At 34.0% G+C, this 17,256-nt stretch overlaps 1 protein-coding gene across 29 annotated transcripts in view; it reads left to right on the top strand.

Moving 5' to 3' along the window:
* Positions 1–17,256, top strand: part of LOC107065823 (CUGBP Elav-like family member 1-A) — a 402,374-nt gene that overhangs the window by 39,529 nt on the left and 345,589 nt on the right. For 3 of the 29 annotated variants that reach the window (XM_089175835.1, XM_089175834.1, XM_089175833.1), the window contains one exon: positions 15,158–16,331. The exons of 24 other annotated variants lie outside the window; for them this stretch is intronic. The gene's annotated coding sequence lies outside the window, so the exon portion shown is untranslated. 2 more of the 29 variants (XM_015319847.2, XM_015319850.2) reach the window with 2 other exon arrangements.

Below are 17,256 nucleotides of genomic sequence, written 5' to 3'. Positions count from 1 at the left end.
TCATTAAAAAAATTTGTTAGACTCATAATTTTTTTAATTCAATGAGATGAAATGAAAAAAAAATAGAATAGAAGTTTGATCTTCGAAAGAAGGAAGAAGTAAGTAGTAGGATTAGTAAAAGATTTAGGGTTGAACTTTGAACCTGATACCCAAGTCTAACTCAGAATAGACAAGACGAGAGGTAGGGGGTAGTATGGCAAAGGGAGAAAATCTTTGTCCTAATTGAGGATAGGTTTGTGAGAGTAAGTAAACTACAACGAAAAGGAATAGGAAGAGGATGAGGAAGAGGATGAGGAAAAGGATGAGGAAAAGGAAATGGACAAGGATGTGTTGTATAAAGACGAAGAGGTACACAAATCTTTGAAGCAATTATTCGACGAACCGTACCTAACCGAGGTACGGTAACCGCATCGGCCAGCCGTTAACGTATAATCCTAAACCATCCTCGATAGTCGAGCAAGCGTGCACCATGCTAAACCGTACACACCGGCTGTACAACCATGGAAGGGACGCATTAGTGAATTAGCGTTTCCTGCCGTTGCAATCACGGTAATGCGTTCGTACGGTACGCAGGACACGCTTGCTTTCTCTATCTATGTATCTATCTATCTATCTATCTATCTATCTATCTGTCTATCTATCTATCTATCTATCTATCTATCTATCTATCTATCTATCTATCTATCTATCTATCTATCTATCTATCTATATATATATATATATATATATATATATATATATATATATTTTTATTTATTTATCTATCTATCCATCTATCTATCTATCTATCTATCTATGTCTCTTCGTACTTATAACTTACTAAAACGCGTTGTTTCCTTGAATTACAATTGAAACGATTTAAATAATTGTTTACTTCAATATCAATATCCATTGTGTAGTTTTAAAGTTTATCCATTGTTAGATTTAAATTCGATCAATCTATTCCTATTTTTTTTTTTTTTTCAATATTTGTATTGCATAAGAATATTGTACATAAATTGTTGCGTTGAGTTTTAGGTTAACTCAACGAAAAGTTATTGAATTGTTTTCCGCTAGATGGTTTTTATTATTTTTTTTTTGTTTCTAATATTTTTCGCGTAGAAAAAAAGTTGCGTCAGGATTTATCGAGAAAAATTCGTTCGTTTAGACTAGAAAGTTTTTATTCTTTTTTTTTTATTTTACGTTCCCTTCTACACCCTTCTCTATACCCTTTTTCAATTCGACGAGAGAAATATTCGAACATTCGTGTAGCTCGAGTAAAGTGGTACGGAGTACAAAACTTTAACATTTTCGAAATTTGACTATAGTCATGTTACGACACAAAGGTGAGGAACGTACAAAGAAGTTGTAACGCGTCTCAAGAAAAGTATGGAGGAAGGAAACACATTTTTGTAGCTTCGGCCTTGCACAATAACGAAACTACTGTGTTAACATCTTTCCTTTTTTTTTCATTTTGTTACTGTGAAGATTGAAGCGAAGAAGAAAAATCTTCCCACTTTGCTAAACTTATTCCCTACGTAATTTGTAAATAAATAAATAAAAAAGAAAAATCTTATCGAATAAACTTTGATAAAAAGTTTGATAAAATTAAGGAGAAGTGGTCAAAGGGAGAGAAAGGAAGAGGGTGAAAAAATGTTGCAAAGATATCGAAAAGTAGAACAGAGTACAGCAAAAAGGTTTCTTGAATATTAATTTTTAGCTATGATTTAAAAGATAATCATTGAAATAATATACGATCGGTTAAAATTGAAGTAAAAGGCAACACGTTTTTCTCTCTCTTTCTCTCTCTCTCTCTCTCTCTCTCTATCTCTATCTCTATCTCTATCTCTATCTCTTCAAAAAAAAAAAAAAGAAATAGAATCCCAATTTTAGTATTCATTCGATATATCTGACCTAGGAATATGAACAGAATTTTAGTATTCGTAGTATGATATCTGTTTCGTTTCTATTCGAAGAAGTTAACCTGGAGAAGATCCAAAAGTATGGAAGAAAAATAAAAGGAAATATAGGAAGGAAAGAATGAAGAGGAAAGAGGGATGAAAGGGGTAAAAGGGGGTGAGTAGAGGAAGAATTGTACGAGATGGGTAGAGGAATATGATGCATACTACATATAGTATGTAAATAGGTACATATACAATGACAAAGTGGCCGATGTCGAATAAAGCTGAATCCTGTGGCTTTACGCAGTAACAGGAGGTGGACGAGAAGGGGTAGGGGTTAGGAAGGAGAAGGGGAATTGGAAGGGGAAGTAGAAAAGCTCGCTCACCTAGTAATACTCCCGTGGGACAAAGAGCATCGAAGCAGATCCGTAAAAATGGAAATCGACTAGTATGGTTTTTGAAAGCGGTAGCTTCAACAAAATCGTACTATACTATACTCACCGACTCCACCACCATCTTTGCGCTCGACCTACCGGACCGAGTTGGAAACCCGTAATCTACCTATTGTGTTGAAGCTGTGACGCGTGTACGCAGATAGAGGAACGTGTTTCGGCCAGTATGGTTAGCGAACTATACCCCATTTTACTCCCCTACCTGTACCCTTCTCCCTAGATACAACTTTGTAAACGGGAAATACGAATTTCAAGCTCGTGGCTTATGTATCACACTTTATGTACGTATAAACGCCCATTCTTCTTGTTATAATCCCATTTAGATGTTTAAACTTCGTACTTAAACGTTTGACTTATCTTTTTAATTAAATGTTATATGGATAAGAAAACAAAATAAAGTATAACGATTTTTGTTAATAGATTGATTTATTCTATCTGTAAAATATTTGAAAGTAATATAGTTATTTATGTTTATATGATAAAGTTCTTATAGTATGAGTAAATATGTGTTACCACGAGGATAAGGGAATTGGGTTGGTCAGGTTGGTAGAAGATAGAAAGGAGAAAAGGAAACGTTTGTGTAGTACAACTATAGTATTGTCGTAGCAGTATGTCCGTAGTGGTAAAGTACCTTTAAACATTGAAAAGTACGAAGGAACTAGAATAAAGTTTTGTGTGTGAGAGGAAGACTGGTTGCAAGGAATCCGCATAAAGTTGTATATAGCAAACCAAATCCATATCGCGTCTCTTTTTTTTTACTTACCAACAAATACAAATGTAATTGTACCTGTTGTGCTTTACTATTTTTTTTCCACTTATTTCGTCTTAGAAGAACTAACGTATAACGTAAAAAGTACATACATACGTGAATCTTTCATCACTGTTTCTCTCGTTCTTGTGTCTTATCGTTTTTGATAGTCTGTCTGTGAGTGTAGGTATGTTTGTGTATATGTGTGTGTGTGTGAATCCATTCTACCACCCCGGGCGGATTCACAATACGAAAACGTTACAAACTGCTTCTACTGTCTGTCTTTTTCTTATTCTTATTCTTCTTTATCTTGTTCTTTTTCTTTTTTTTTTCTTTTTCTTTCTTCTTTCTTCTCTTTCCGTGCCTACGCTCTTGTGCAATGTGTGTTATTGGATTTGTTTGAAACTTTTCAAATTCGACCCAAGGATGTGTCTAAGGTGGAACGTGCCAAGACCTTCTTCTAGAGGAAGCACCTTTAACGTACGAACAAGGAAGTAGCTACTTTGAAACGTTCTCACGATTTGCTAGACCAACTTAAGAAATTCCTATCCTTTTCTATTATTTCCATCTAGAGTATATCGGTTAAAACGATTTCAGATAATGTATACCAAATACATTTTTATCTATCTCTACCTCTATTTCTGCGTCCGGGATAAAATTTTTGAACGGGTCAGCAACTTTGGGTATTTAGGATCGATCATAAACCAGACGAACGAAATAAACGAAGAACTTAAGAAAAGAATCAATTTAGGCAATGCGTGCTTTTATTCGGTCAATAAATTATTCAGCTCGTGGTTGCTGTCTAGGCACTTAAAAAAAAATCAGGATACACAGGACCATCATCCTACCGGTAGCCCTTTATGGTAGTGAAACGTGGTCATTTACGTTACGGGACGAAAAGAAATTTATGGTTTTTGAAAATAAAGTTGTTCATAAAATCTTCAGTGCAAAACTCGATGAAGAAACGGGCGAATGGAGAAAACATCATAACGTAAAAGTACACCGAGTGTACAACAAACCGGACATCATTAACGTCATAAAATCACGCCGATTAAGATGGGCAGGTCACGTGGCGCGCATGGGGGTGAATCGAACAGTGCATAAAATATTAGTCGGTATACCGAACGGAAAAAGACCACTGAGTAGACCGTGACGTAGATGGGAGGACAATATTAGGAGAGATCTTAAGGAAATAGTCTACGAAGACCGCGAATGAAGGGGTCGCGCTCAGGGACGAGAGCACTGATGGGACTTAGTATTTGCGGCAATGAACTTTCGTGTTCCTAATGCCAATTATTAATAATAATCTTTATCTCTGTCTCTCTCTATCTTATATGAATTCATCATCATTTATAGTAAACTTTACATTTCATTTATATTATTGCTAATCAATCATTATAGCAATTGATATTAATAACATTTTCTATTCTCGTATATGTAAATAATAATAATAATAATAATAATAATAATAATAATAATAATAATAATAATAATAATAATAGAAAGATAGATTGATCTTTAAGTTGAATAGATAAAGGTTCTTATAAAGGAACGATCGTCCATATTAATAGATGTCGTATAGGCTCTCTGCTCTTTGTTTGTTGACCACTCTAATTTACCTATCATCGATCAAATATATATCCAATGTAGAAACGCATGTCTATGCATTAATGACGTTTGCTTATGGATCATTCACATCGATACGGTAGTTCGATAACGTTGGATTTCACCGATATCTCAAATATTCACCAACACGTTCGTACATTTGATTATCGTTTAAATAAAACAAGAAGAAAAGGAAATATTCTTTATAGTTCTGCTTTTTATTTATTTATTTTTCTTATTAACCAGTTCACTGTGACGTTCCGTTTTGAAAGTGAGCACTGCTGTGTCACGTGAAACTCAACTGATTACGAAGTGAAAATTGCTCATTTTAAGGATAAAATGAATTAAAAATAAAAAACAAGAATTGTAATTTACAAATCTTAAATTTCTTCTTACTCATCTTGAAATTTGAGAATATGTTTCGTTTTTTTTTTTTTTTCAAAAAAAAAAAGTTACAATTTAAATAGCAGATAATCATTACGTTTTACGCATGATGAGTATATTAGTCATGATAAATAGTCCTGCCACTTCTTCATGACAGTATACTCGTCAAACTCTGATTAACTTAATTAATTATTATACAATCTTGTGTCGTGTAAAGGAATAATCACTGTTGAGTTACATCGAATTATTTTTTAAATATCAGAAATATTTGTTTTAATAATTGATCGAACTGAGAATTTCCGATAAGTGTCTCTCTCTCTCTCTTTTTTCTCTATGCTCGTCTAGAAAGTAAACAAAAGAAACCTGTTGCGTTATACGAGAGAATTTTAATTAAATAGAAATTCCCGAACGTCCGATTGACTTTCTCTCTCTCTCTCTCAAATTGTTTTTATTATCCATCCTACCTTATCCATAAAGTACCCATCCGCTTTTTGTACAAATAGGGATTTTGTAGCGTGAGTTATTTTGTTAACGTTTCCCCCACCCCTCTTACCCTCCGTTGTTAAAAAGGATATAGGTAACTGTAACAGTAAAAATACAACAAAAAATATTAAAAGAAATAAACAATTGCATTATACGAAACGCGTTGCGTTCATCGTTCATACGCTAGCGTAAGCAATTTTAACCAAATAAATGGCACACAGCAAGCACGTTGTTTCTGTTTTAAAGTCATTGCGAATTTTAAAGAGACGTAGTTTTTCATGGAAACATCAAATTCCGTTACAAGCTCTCGTTATATGCATTTGCATGCGTGCTTTATTTTTTATTTTTTTATTTTTTTATTTTTTTTTTGTAGAGACAGAGAAGAAAGAGAACCAGAAATTTGGTTTTTCAATTATTATCTACGAAAAAGTAGTTGAACGGTTCTTTAATATTTAAAAACGAACTTGAATAAATAAATAAAGATAAAAGGGAGGGGAAAAGTAATTAATAATAACGTTAAATTAACGCATTTAGAAATGTCTGCTTTTCATTATCGTTTTTCACCATTTAATTACTACCCGTGTCAAATACAGAGAACATTGTCTAAAGAGTGTTGACTGAAAAAAAAAGAAGAAAGAAATAAAGAAAGAATTAGGATGCGTCAAAGATAATCAAATAAACATTATCAAAGTTGTCATTAAATTCTAACAGTGTTCTAAGTGGCACACTGCATGTTGCGAAAGTTTCGCTAGTATTCCAATCAAATTTATCCGTGTGTGTGTGTGTGTGTGTATGTATCTGTATCTGGTAACATTGTCCCTACAAACACTTTATGTAATTAGTTTAATTGTACAAACGATTATATGCGTTTATTGGATCTAACAACAAATTTTCTTCGTACGTAAAACGCATTTGAGAAAATCTTTTTTGGAAATTGAACTCGCGTAAAATGCAATTCGTCAAAAAGTAAACGCAAAATGCAACATGTGCGTCACGTGGAAAATATGACCAAAAAAAAAATAGACAAGATGGGTTGAAGAATGAAAAAGAAATAAAAAGAAATAGAAAAACAAATGAAAAGGTTGAAGAAGAAAAAACAAACAGAAGAAAAAAGATTTGCATTAATCATATTTTTGTCCGAGTTTTCTCTCTACGTGTAAGAGATTTTTGTTTATAGAAATTCTCTGTTCCCTTTTTTTTTTCGAAACAAAAAATTGCATATTTCGTTTCTTTCATTTTCTTCTTTCTCTCATTCTCTTTATGGTAACGAGATACATGTGGGAGGGTGGGAAGAGGGGCAGCAGCAGCAGCAGGTCGACATCACCACACCTGGCTCGTTTTTCTTCTCTTCTGCGAGTTAGCAAATATGAACGGACGATTTAATACTACTAGATGCATACAAACCTACAACAACGTGAACGTATATTTTTGTTCAACCATCTTTTCTACCCAAATGAACGAAACTGCACTACGACCTTTTCCCTTTGCACTGGCGTTTATCGTTAACGTGCGAACTCGAGAAATAAAGAAAGAAATAAAATACAAGAGACAGAGAAAAAGAAAAAGAAAAATAAAATGGGGGTGGGGATAGGGATAAGGGTGGGTGTAGGTTAGGTGAGAAATCGTTAAAATTCACTACGTGGTTCGTTCGGTCGAGCGATAATTGTCGTCTCACCGAGTGCTCGATTTTATGCTCGCAAGACCATTCGTTCATTCGTTAGGACGCTTCTAACATAAACGTATACGTTTATGCATATATGTGTGTGGTTGGGTGGGTGTTATGCATTTACCGTTAATGCACATGCTTAAATGCATACATGTTTAACACGCGAGGATGGAAAAACAAATCACGTTCTTACTTATTTCGTTTAATTTTAATCACATTTATACAGGAAAAACGATTTTCTTTTATATAATTTTATTTTTTTGATATCAACTAATTGTTTTTTTTTTATTTCGCATTAAATCTATTGACACTTAGTATATTATATTTTTTTCCTCTTACCGTGAACTGTCAAATTAATTTTATATTTAATATACTTTATAATATATGAATGAAATTTTGTTAGATTAGATACGATTAAATAAAATATTTTACTTTTAAATTTAGAAATGAATTTTATGCGTTTTTATAGAAATTACAGGATACGTATAGGGGTGATAGGTGTAATATTGAATACCTAACATTCCATGGTGTTATTTGAAACGTCTAAGAAAATAATCAAACTAATCTACTTTAATCCCTTCAGACTCTGTGCATATTGCAATGTACATAATATTTTATGTACATTTATTATAAAAATATTTCCTTAATGTTACAAATATTGCTTAAGGATCATATGACCATTAAAATGTACATTTACAAATTATAAATAAATAAATAAAAATTATATTGTTACTCTCATTCACATGAATATTAGTTTTAGTATATAAATAATTTTTTCTAAACGAAAAAAACTTCGGGTCTGAAAAGGTTAAAGATCTGTATTTTATCGCTAAAAACGCACAATTGTAGCAAAATCAAATTCGAAATAAAAAAAGAAAGAAACAAAATTAAGGGTGGGATGAATTGGAAGGATGACGTTAAGAAAAAGTGAAAAGGAACACAAAAAAAATCTTACAGATTAGAAGACTTTCAGAAGTCACATTTCGAGCAATCTCGTGATTGGATATCCACCGTAAAGAGATTTGGTGCGTGAGGGTTTGTCGACTTTCACTGTCCGTCGAGATAAACCCTCTTATTCCCTAAGGAGATACGCGTTTCCCGTTTATTCGCTGCTTTTTCCTTGATTTCGCGAATTCTTGATAGACCACTGAGGGAAAAGAAAGGTACGAGGAATAGGAGGGTGGGTGTCTCAAGTATTAGGTGCTGGTTGTGTCTCTCCCTCTTTCTCTTTTTCTTTAGTACTAAAAAAAAAAAAAAAAAGAAAAAAGAAATGGGGGAAACGAAAATCTAGGGGTTCTGTTACTTTCTTCCAACTACTACGGGATTGCATCATTTAAAGCGATTATCTTTTTAACTTTTCAAATAATCTCGTTTAATCTCAGCGGACTCCAAGTAAAGGGGTAAGAGAAAAGGATTGGGCGGGTGTGTGTATGTGTGTTGTGTATGAGGGTCATCCCTCGAACGTGACTTTTTGCATATTTTAATTTGTTCTCCTAGAACAACTTTTGTTGTTGTTATTCAATTTTTAATATGTGTGTGTGTGTATGTGTGTCGGTTCTTAATGAAATATCGTGAAAATAAAATAATTTTTTATTATATTACGTCTACCTTTTTGAAAATATTTTAATTACTCTTTTAATACTATATATTATAAATAATGTGATACGTAATTAGAAAGGTAGTCCTTGAAACATCGAAAATTACCAAGCGCGAGGATGTTCAACGATAATGTGAAACGAAAAAGAGAAAGAAAGACAGAAAGAACAAAATGAGAAAGAGAGAGAGAGAGAGAGAGAGAGAGAAAGGGAAAAAATGAATGGTACTGTGTGCACGTTTTCTTTTTTTTTCATCTTCTTTTCATTTTTCCTTCCTATATTTCTTTTTCTCTTTTTATTTTAACATTATTTTCAACTCAGTCGAAAGGTATCACGAGCCATTCTACCATCTCAATAGTCCACCTCGGCTGCTTGATTAAAAATAACACATATATATATATATATATATATATATGTGTCATGAAACACTTTCCATTTTATTATTGCCTGAAGTCGAAGCATTTACGTTCCAACAAGAGAGAGAGCGAGAGAGAGAGAGAGATAGAGAGAGAGAGAGAAAGCTAACGAAACTGTATTTATCACGAGATTTTATTTTTTATTTAATTTAAATAGCCGCAATAAAAACTCTCACTTTTCTTTTTTAAAAATAAAAAGAATGATATGCACGCAAAAACAAAATATATATATATATATATATATAAATTCACATAAATTGATAAGAATTAAACGTATATAGGTAAATTAGAAAATACTAAAGTATAAATCAAACGTTAATTCGTAGAATTCAATTGGAACAAAATTCTCAATAATTGCTCTATAAATTGCAAACAAAAAAATATGCAACATATTTTTTGTTTCCTCGCTTTTTATATAAATTTTATTTTTGGAAAAAAAAACAAACAAAAAATAATGTCCACAGTATTACATTCGATGGGTTTTCAGTTTTCCCATAGCAACGGGGAACTAAGTCACGCGATGGATTTCGTAGTAAATGGTAAATGGGTTGGTTGGTCGATGATAAACGGTGAGTGTGGTTATACCGTTGAAAATACGGCTTGGTCATAACGTAGATTCGAAACCGACCGAAAACAGTAATCCGTCAATACATCCTGCTAGTGTAGGATGGCTTTCCGTCACTAATCACTAATTAGTCAATTAGCTCACGCAGTTTTGCTAATAACGGCTAGCATACCAAGTTACCAACTGGTTCGTTGCACCTGCTGCACCCAACGACTATGACGACTATGACGATCATGACGACGACGACTACGACTACGACTACGACTACGACGATGACGATGACGATGACGATGACGACGACGGATTTGACGAGTGGTTGCACTGTTTCATCGATAGTATTTCGATTATGGTTTCCTAACGTAATTATTATTGCATCGACAAACTTGGCACCTTTCTCGTGTACCTTCAACCATTCGTATTTATCAAACTTTACACAGACGTATTAAAATATGATTTTTGCTATTCGAATATATTATTATTAAATTTAGGTTAATCTTTATTGATTCGTTACTATTTTCATTCAGAATTAAATTTAAGTTTTAATATTTTTGCATGTAAGTTTCTTTTTTTATTTAGAATTCTGTTGGAATATTTTTATATCTGATATATATATATATAAAAATTGATATAAATACATATAAAAATTATTCTTCAATATTTATCTACAAATAAGATGATTCGAACTTATCGTCATCCCTCTTAAATGTTAAGCTCGTTATCTTGTTCGTTCGTGCCAACTGCTGTTTTTGCAATCTCATCGTTGGAAACTAAACTCTGGGTTACGCATCGAGAAAATCGCAAAGTAACAACGAGAGACGCGATTCATGGGGGAGTCGTATTGTCGGTAAACTGGAACACGAAAAGAATATATATATATATATAAGAAAAAGAAAAATATAGAGTAAAAGAAAACTGAAGGAAAGATTCAAAACGACACCCTTGATACTTTCGACGATTCTTACGAGTAATCATACTTCCTTAACTTTTTCTTCTTTTTTTTTTTTCTCTACCCTTTTCCTACCAAGTTTCGTTGTATATATATACACACAGGTACATATATACTAAGTGGATAAAATATTCAGCAAGTGATTATGCGATCTCGCAAATATTTACGTTAACGAAGTCGGACGCGTTCGACCGTTCACAGATACGTTTAAACGCTTACCTCAAATAGTGTGTGTGTGTGTGTGTGTGAGAGAGAGAAAGAGAGAGAGAGAGAGAGAGAGAAAGAGAGATCGATACTTTCGCTTGTCTTCTTGCTTTGACTTTTGCGTTTGCCAGCAACTCCTACACAAGCTCATCTTGATACTACACTTTCCGTGGCTATCTTAAGGATTTCGAAAAGCAAGTTTAACTCTTGAGTCAATAATTAGGGAAGACTTTAATGAGGATCCTAACACAGAAGTTCAGTAAACAGTTACGTTTTAATAACACCAATTAATTAACTGGTGCCAACTTTTTACCAAACGATATTTCGTTTTCGTCATCGTATTGTAGAAAAAACACATAAGATTTAACAAAAATAAATAATTGACTAAACAATCGATTGAAACGTGTATTATATTTCCATTTTGTGTTGAAATTTTCTACGTGTTAATTATGAAGTATTTTAGGTATAATATAATACGTCATTATCTTTGTATGATTTTGTATAATATATGGTATAATATAGCATACACAAATCGATATAATATATACGTATATAATTTATTAATCGTTTTCAACGTTATTGAAATAATGAAATTTCGTTGAAAGTCCGGGCATGGATCCGTAACTAAGAAACGTACTCGATGGATAATAATACATACGTCAGAACGTTAGGATTCTCAACCGTTTCCTACCGGTTCCGCGAATTCTTGCATTAGGAATATTGTCTGGAGTAAGTTCGCCGTGAAACTCGAAAACCGAGAACATGCACTAGGGCTTGTAGCGCGTTAACTCTAAAAGCGCGTTACCACTAACGGCAGAGTAAAAGGGTGCTAGGTGGAACAGATGAGTGAGAGAGAGAGAAAGAGAGAGAAGAGGGGGCTGAGAAAGGTGGAAGAAGGGAAAGGAAGGAAGGAAGGAATGAAGGAAGGAATGAAGGAACGAAGGTAGAGTGTGACGAGATACGAGAAGAGGAACGTTGGTGTGGGAGGGTAAGTGGGTGATAGGTGTAGTAGAGGGTGTTCTAGGGAGAGATAGCAGTACATAGTTGCCATCTGCGTTCCCTCTGAATTATAGTCGTCACAGTGGCGAAGTAGGAACTAATTAACAACTGACAACGGCAACAGGATACTCCGCGAAATCTCTCCTCGAAGTTACCGCACTTACTTAAGGTAAAATCATTTTCCACCTAAGACTTTCGCGTTTGTTATACCATTACTCTATATTTCTCATTGTATTTTACATCTAATAAAAGTAAGAAATATTTATATATATATAATATATTTTTTGATCGGACAATTCTTTTTAAATCAATGTCAAGTAAATAGTTTGTTTTTGACTTTTGAAAAAAGAAACTTTTCTTCACACTTTCCTCTATGTATAAAGAAAAGAAGAGACATGTGTATATATATATACAATACTTAGAACGTTGAAAAATGATGGTACTCTGTGAAAACTGTTGCTTTGGATTCGTACTATCGTAACAGTTGGAACAATATTTTTCACTGTCCTGAACCCTAGACAAGTATTGTCCTATTGGAGGAATCTTGCGAATGAGTTCGGTGAATTCCATCACTCTACTATCGATAAGAAGACGGCTTTGCCATCGAAAAAGATTTGTTGTCCTCGACCTCGAGGCAGCTGCGACGATAACTTATCTAACACAACCGTCGCCGGACTTTGGGATACTTCTTACGAACTTTTCACGAATTCGGTTGGGAACTTCTCTTCTCAGAACTGTTCTTCCTTTTCTCATTCTTTTTCTTTTTTCTTCTTCTTCTTCCTTCTTTCTTCTTCTTTTTTCTTCTGATCTTTTTCTATAGTTCGCTCCATTCTTGAATTTTATCATTTTCACCCTCGTACCGAGAACTACCGAGCCGTGGTAGAACCGTGAGTTGCCTGCCCCCATCCCCCGTGCGCTCAGGGTTACGTCGGGGAAAGTCGCATCGACCTTTGACTGAATTACGAGGGAAGAATAAATTCGGATTTCGCGGGGACTTTTCGGCGTTTTTCGACTTTACGATAGTCGCGTCGATTCTTTTCTCAACGTCGAGACGCGAAAACTCCGATGACGCGTTTTATCACCACCCACCACCAACCTCACGGAGAATTATTCTTCGTTTTTTTCTTTCATTTATCCTTTAAGAATTGGTAATCATCGTGGGAGGGGGGTTACGATTGTATTTTTAAATTCGTTACATTGAAATTCATTCCTTGACAGTCAACCAAAATTACTTTTTGTTCATTTTACATCGATTTATCGTAAATTAGTTTTGATTCAAAAAATTTACTAATAGTTTTTCGTGTTGAATTTAAAATTGTTAAAATGTACAGTCTGTTAATGTACACGATTTAAAAAAATAGTTCTATACGAACTTTTACTCTATAACATCATTGAAACTTTTATCCTACGACACAATGTGGTAATATATTGTTAACCACGTTTTTAAAACTTTTCAAAATAAAAAAATACGTATTCTTTCTTTTATCCTCTAGCCACCACCACCCCTTTCTTTAGATTATTTATAAAAATAATCAATGGGCGAATGATTGTGTAAAAAAGTGTTATAACTTAACCTCTTCACGCCCTTGGGCACATATGTGGACGTTTAGTTTTTTATAATTATAGTTAATGTCAATAATAAATACAACAAAAATTTGATAACTCAATCAGAGAAGTAAACATTTGTTTGTTTAACTGCACTAGTAATGGTTATTTACGATGTACACTTTGAGAAAAAGAAAAAAAACATTAAGTCATTTTTTTTCCGCCATATAAATATCGTCTCTGAAGAGGTTAGAGTAAAATGATGATATTAATCAAATACTATTTTCAAAATGAAAATCTTGGTCTCGTTTCGCGATAACGAGGAGAACTGAGTGGTTGGGTCGAAATTCTGGTCGTGGGAGGTTCTTCTCGTTGACCATGCGTGAAGTTTGTGATACAATGTTTAGTTAAGCTCGTATAAATAGGAGAACTGGATAAAGCTAGATGGGATACCGTAGTGTCGAACAATACCTCTTTTGTCGACTCGCAGCAAACGTCAGTGTTTCTCGTCTAGCAAATAAATACTCTTGTTTAGGTATGCAATAACGAATATCCACTTCGTCGTTGGTATTATTATTTCTATGAGAAAAGCAACAACCTGCTGCTACTGTTGCTGGTGCTGGTACTGCTGGGTGCTGTTAGTGCTGCTGAATTTCAAGCAAACGATTACTATACTCTTCCTATCCTACGACTTTAGATATGTTTCTCGATAACCCCACCAGTGCTTTTCTATTCACGAAAATAATTCATTTTCGTTAACAACACATAACGTGTACACTCGTACACGTTACAGGTTTGTTACAAACGTGTTGAGCAAAATTAATTTATATTTTGTCAAGATTTAAGATTACTACTTTTACGATAAAACTATGTTCGTCATTATTTACCGAACCAAAAGAAGTAAAAGAAAAGAAAGAAAAATGTTTCGAAGTCGTTTAAAATATATTTTATAGTCTTGTAGATAATAACTCGTTTAACGATTTACTCGCGTGCGTTTCATTTGCATAGATTATTGTTGTTCTATTTTTAAATGCAACCTGTTTACTATTACAAACGTAAATTCTGTTGAGCGTATTATTTCTAAATGATTAGACCTGTTATTATATATATATGTGTATTATAATAGTCGATTGAAATATCGATAGGCGTTTCATGAGGTATTAAAAAGGGAACGTTTCGAACATGGTAAGATAAAAATAAAACACCATTTTATCTAATCTCAAAACCATCTTCTCTTACACTTTGTATCGCTTCGTTTATTTTTTCTTTTCGTTTTCTAACATTTCGTAATATCGTCACATTTGAAAGTAAGATTGATAAACGATATATATACATAGTACACATTTTAGACGTAATCGTTTGCTTTTTTTCCAAATAACACATCGTCCTCTTACGATGAACTCAATCCTTATTAAAATATAAAAAAGAAACATTCTACGTAAATAAAATATTTTAACATTTAAAAAACGATATGAAAAAATTGTTCGATTTAATTAAAAAACAAAACAAAAAGAAATTGCAATAAAATGACTGGAACCATCTTTCTCGGTGAACGTGATTGTAAAAAATGATTATAGAATATTCGAAATAAAAAAAAAAAAAAAAAAGAGGTAAATAATATATAACTAACGATAAAAAAGAAATGACGACGGGGTGCTCCTCCTTGCAGATGACAATGGCCGATACTTGGGAATCCTCGTAAAAGATCGAGGAGGTTTCTCATCCTCGACTGTACTACTACACCTTTCTACCTTCTAGTCTAAAGGTAGCATAAGGATCATCGTCATCTCTCTCATTCGAGAAGTGGAAAATCAAGTCAGGAACGAAATAATAGTGAAAAAGATAGGAAAAAGAGTGTCCTGAGAAGAGGATTGAAGAAGATCCTAAGAGAAGAAAGAAGAAGGAAGAAAAGAAGAAGCACGTTGGGTTTATAAGAATCGATTAACTCTCTTTCTTTCTCACAGATACACAGACACTAACGTTATTATCAAAGGATATATATTGTCCTTTTTAATTTGCGAAAGCAGGACTTTGAAAATTTGCTGGTACAATAAAGGAAAGATTTATCACTAAGAAAAACCCATAAACCAACCAATCAACCAACCAAACCAATCAGTCAGCTAGTGTATTTTTTCAAAAAAAAAAAAAAAAAAAATATACCGTGTATACTTAACACGTTTCTAGATACGTTTTAAGTGTATAACCATACAAATATATGTATACATATTATATCTATCTATCTACACACACATATATACATATATATACATATGAAATCTCTTTGATAACGTTGATGTGATCTGTGTCTTACTGAGAAGTATAACCGTCGTTCGTTAACAAGTGTAAGAGAAGGAGGACGAGTAGGAGTAGGAGGAGGAAGAAGAAGAGTTTCAGGAGAGGTGGATGAAGAGGGGACTGAAGGGGGGACTCTGGGTACTGATAAGGGCTTATCCAGAGATACGATGGCTGCTAACCGGGCCGTTCTCGTCAGTCTAAGCGTTCAGGTGCCGTCGATGAGATCGTCGTCATCATCGTTTCACTTTAATTACAGTGATATCGTCGCGAGTAATAAAACGCTAATTGTTACATTTTATTTAAAACCTGTGTTATGCTGACTTGTCCTATATATACATGCATTCTTATCGGGACAACCATTAACGAAGATAGATAGATAGTCTATTAAAGAAAAATCTTAGATAGATAGATAGATAAATAAAACATATATATATATACATAGATATATATAAATATACGTTACCAGACAAAAAAATAGAAAGAAAGAAAGAGAGAGAGAAGAAAGAACAAAAATTGGAAGGAGGAGAAAAAAGGGGAGAACGAGAAAGGTAAAAAGTGAGAATATAGGAGAAGCGTGAGAGAGAGATAGAGATAGAGATAGAGAAAGATAGAGAAAGAGAGAGAGGTGCTACCATGGGAGCAAAGGACGATAACGAACAATCGCAACCGTGGAAGCCCTTAATCGTCGTTTTCACGGCGCCTCGAGTTTTTAATTTGACGCTTTAGAGCGCGAAGTGGCCAGCGGCAAAAGAGAGCCAACGTTGAAGACTCCAAACTAAAAGAAAGAAAGAAAGAAATAAAGAAAGAAAAGGTAGAAGAGTAAAGGAGTGAGAGAGTGGAAGAGAAGAAGTGGGGAAAAGGGTGGTGAGGTGAGGGAAGAGGAAAGGGGCAGAGTGAAGAACGTTAAAGAGTAGGAAAGCGAGAGGTGCGAAGGACAAAAGCCTTAAGAGCCGTCCCAAGAGACGAGTTCTCTTTTCGTGCTAACCTACTCTCTCTCTCTCTCTCTCTCTCTCTCTCTCTCTCTCTCTTTCTCTCCTTGGCCCCGCAGGCTGCTGCTGGTTCTACTGCTGGTGGTGGTACTGGTGGTGGTACTCTGGTGGTGCTGCTCTTTTCCTCTCCTGACTTCTCTACCTACCCACCCTTATTTCCACCCCTTTCTCCTTATTCTCCTCTTCATCCTTCTCTCATCCTCCTCTTAAACCTTTTTTTCCTTTTTTTTTTTACCTTTTTTTTCATCTTTCCTTCTTTTTTCTCTCTCTCTCGCTTGGTCTCTCCGTTTTGGCTTTTTTTTCTCTCTTCTTTTTCATGTTCCCCCTTAAAACTTGTACAATTTTTCGTTCGGCAAAATATATTCAATAACTATTCTATTTTTTGTTTTGTTTCACGATTCGTCAATAGATCGATTATAATTTTTTTTTGTTCGTAGGACGTAATTTTTGTTCTATCATGAATTGAGCCCTTTCACCACTCTTC

The sequence above is a fragment of the Polistes dominula genome, unplaced genomic scaffold, assembly GCF_049000335.1.
Source record: "Polistes dominula isolate Pdom_NZ unplaced genomic scaffold, Pdom_raw_medaka contig_19, whole genome shotgun sequence".
Classification (NCBI taxonomy): Eukaryota; Metazoa; Arthropoda; class Insecta; order Hymenoptera; family Vespidae; genus Polistes; species Polistes dominula.
The sequence above is the reverse complement of the archived record's forward strand: the minus strand, read 5'-3'. Positions and strand labels throughout refer to the sequence as shown.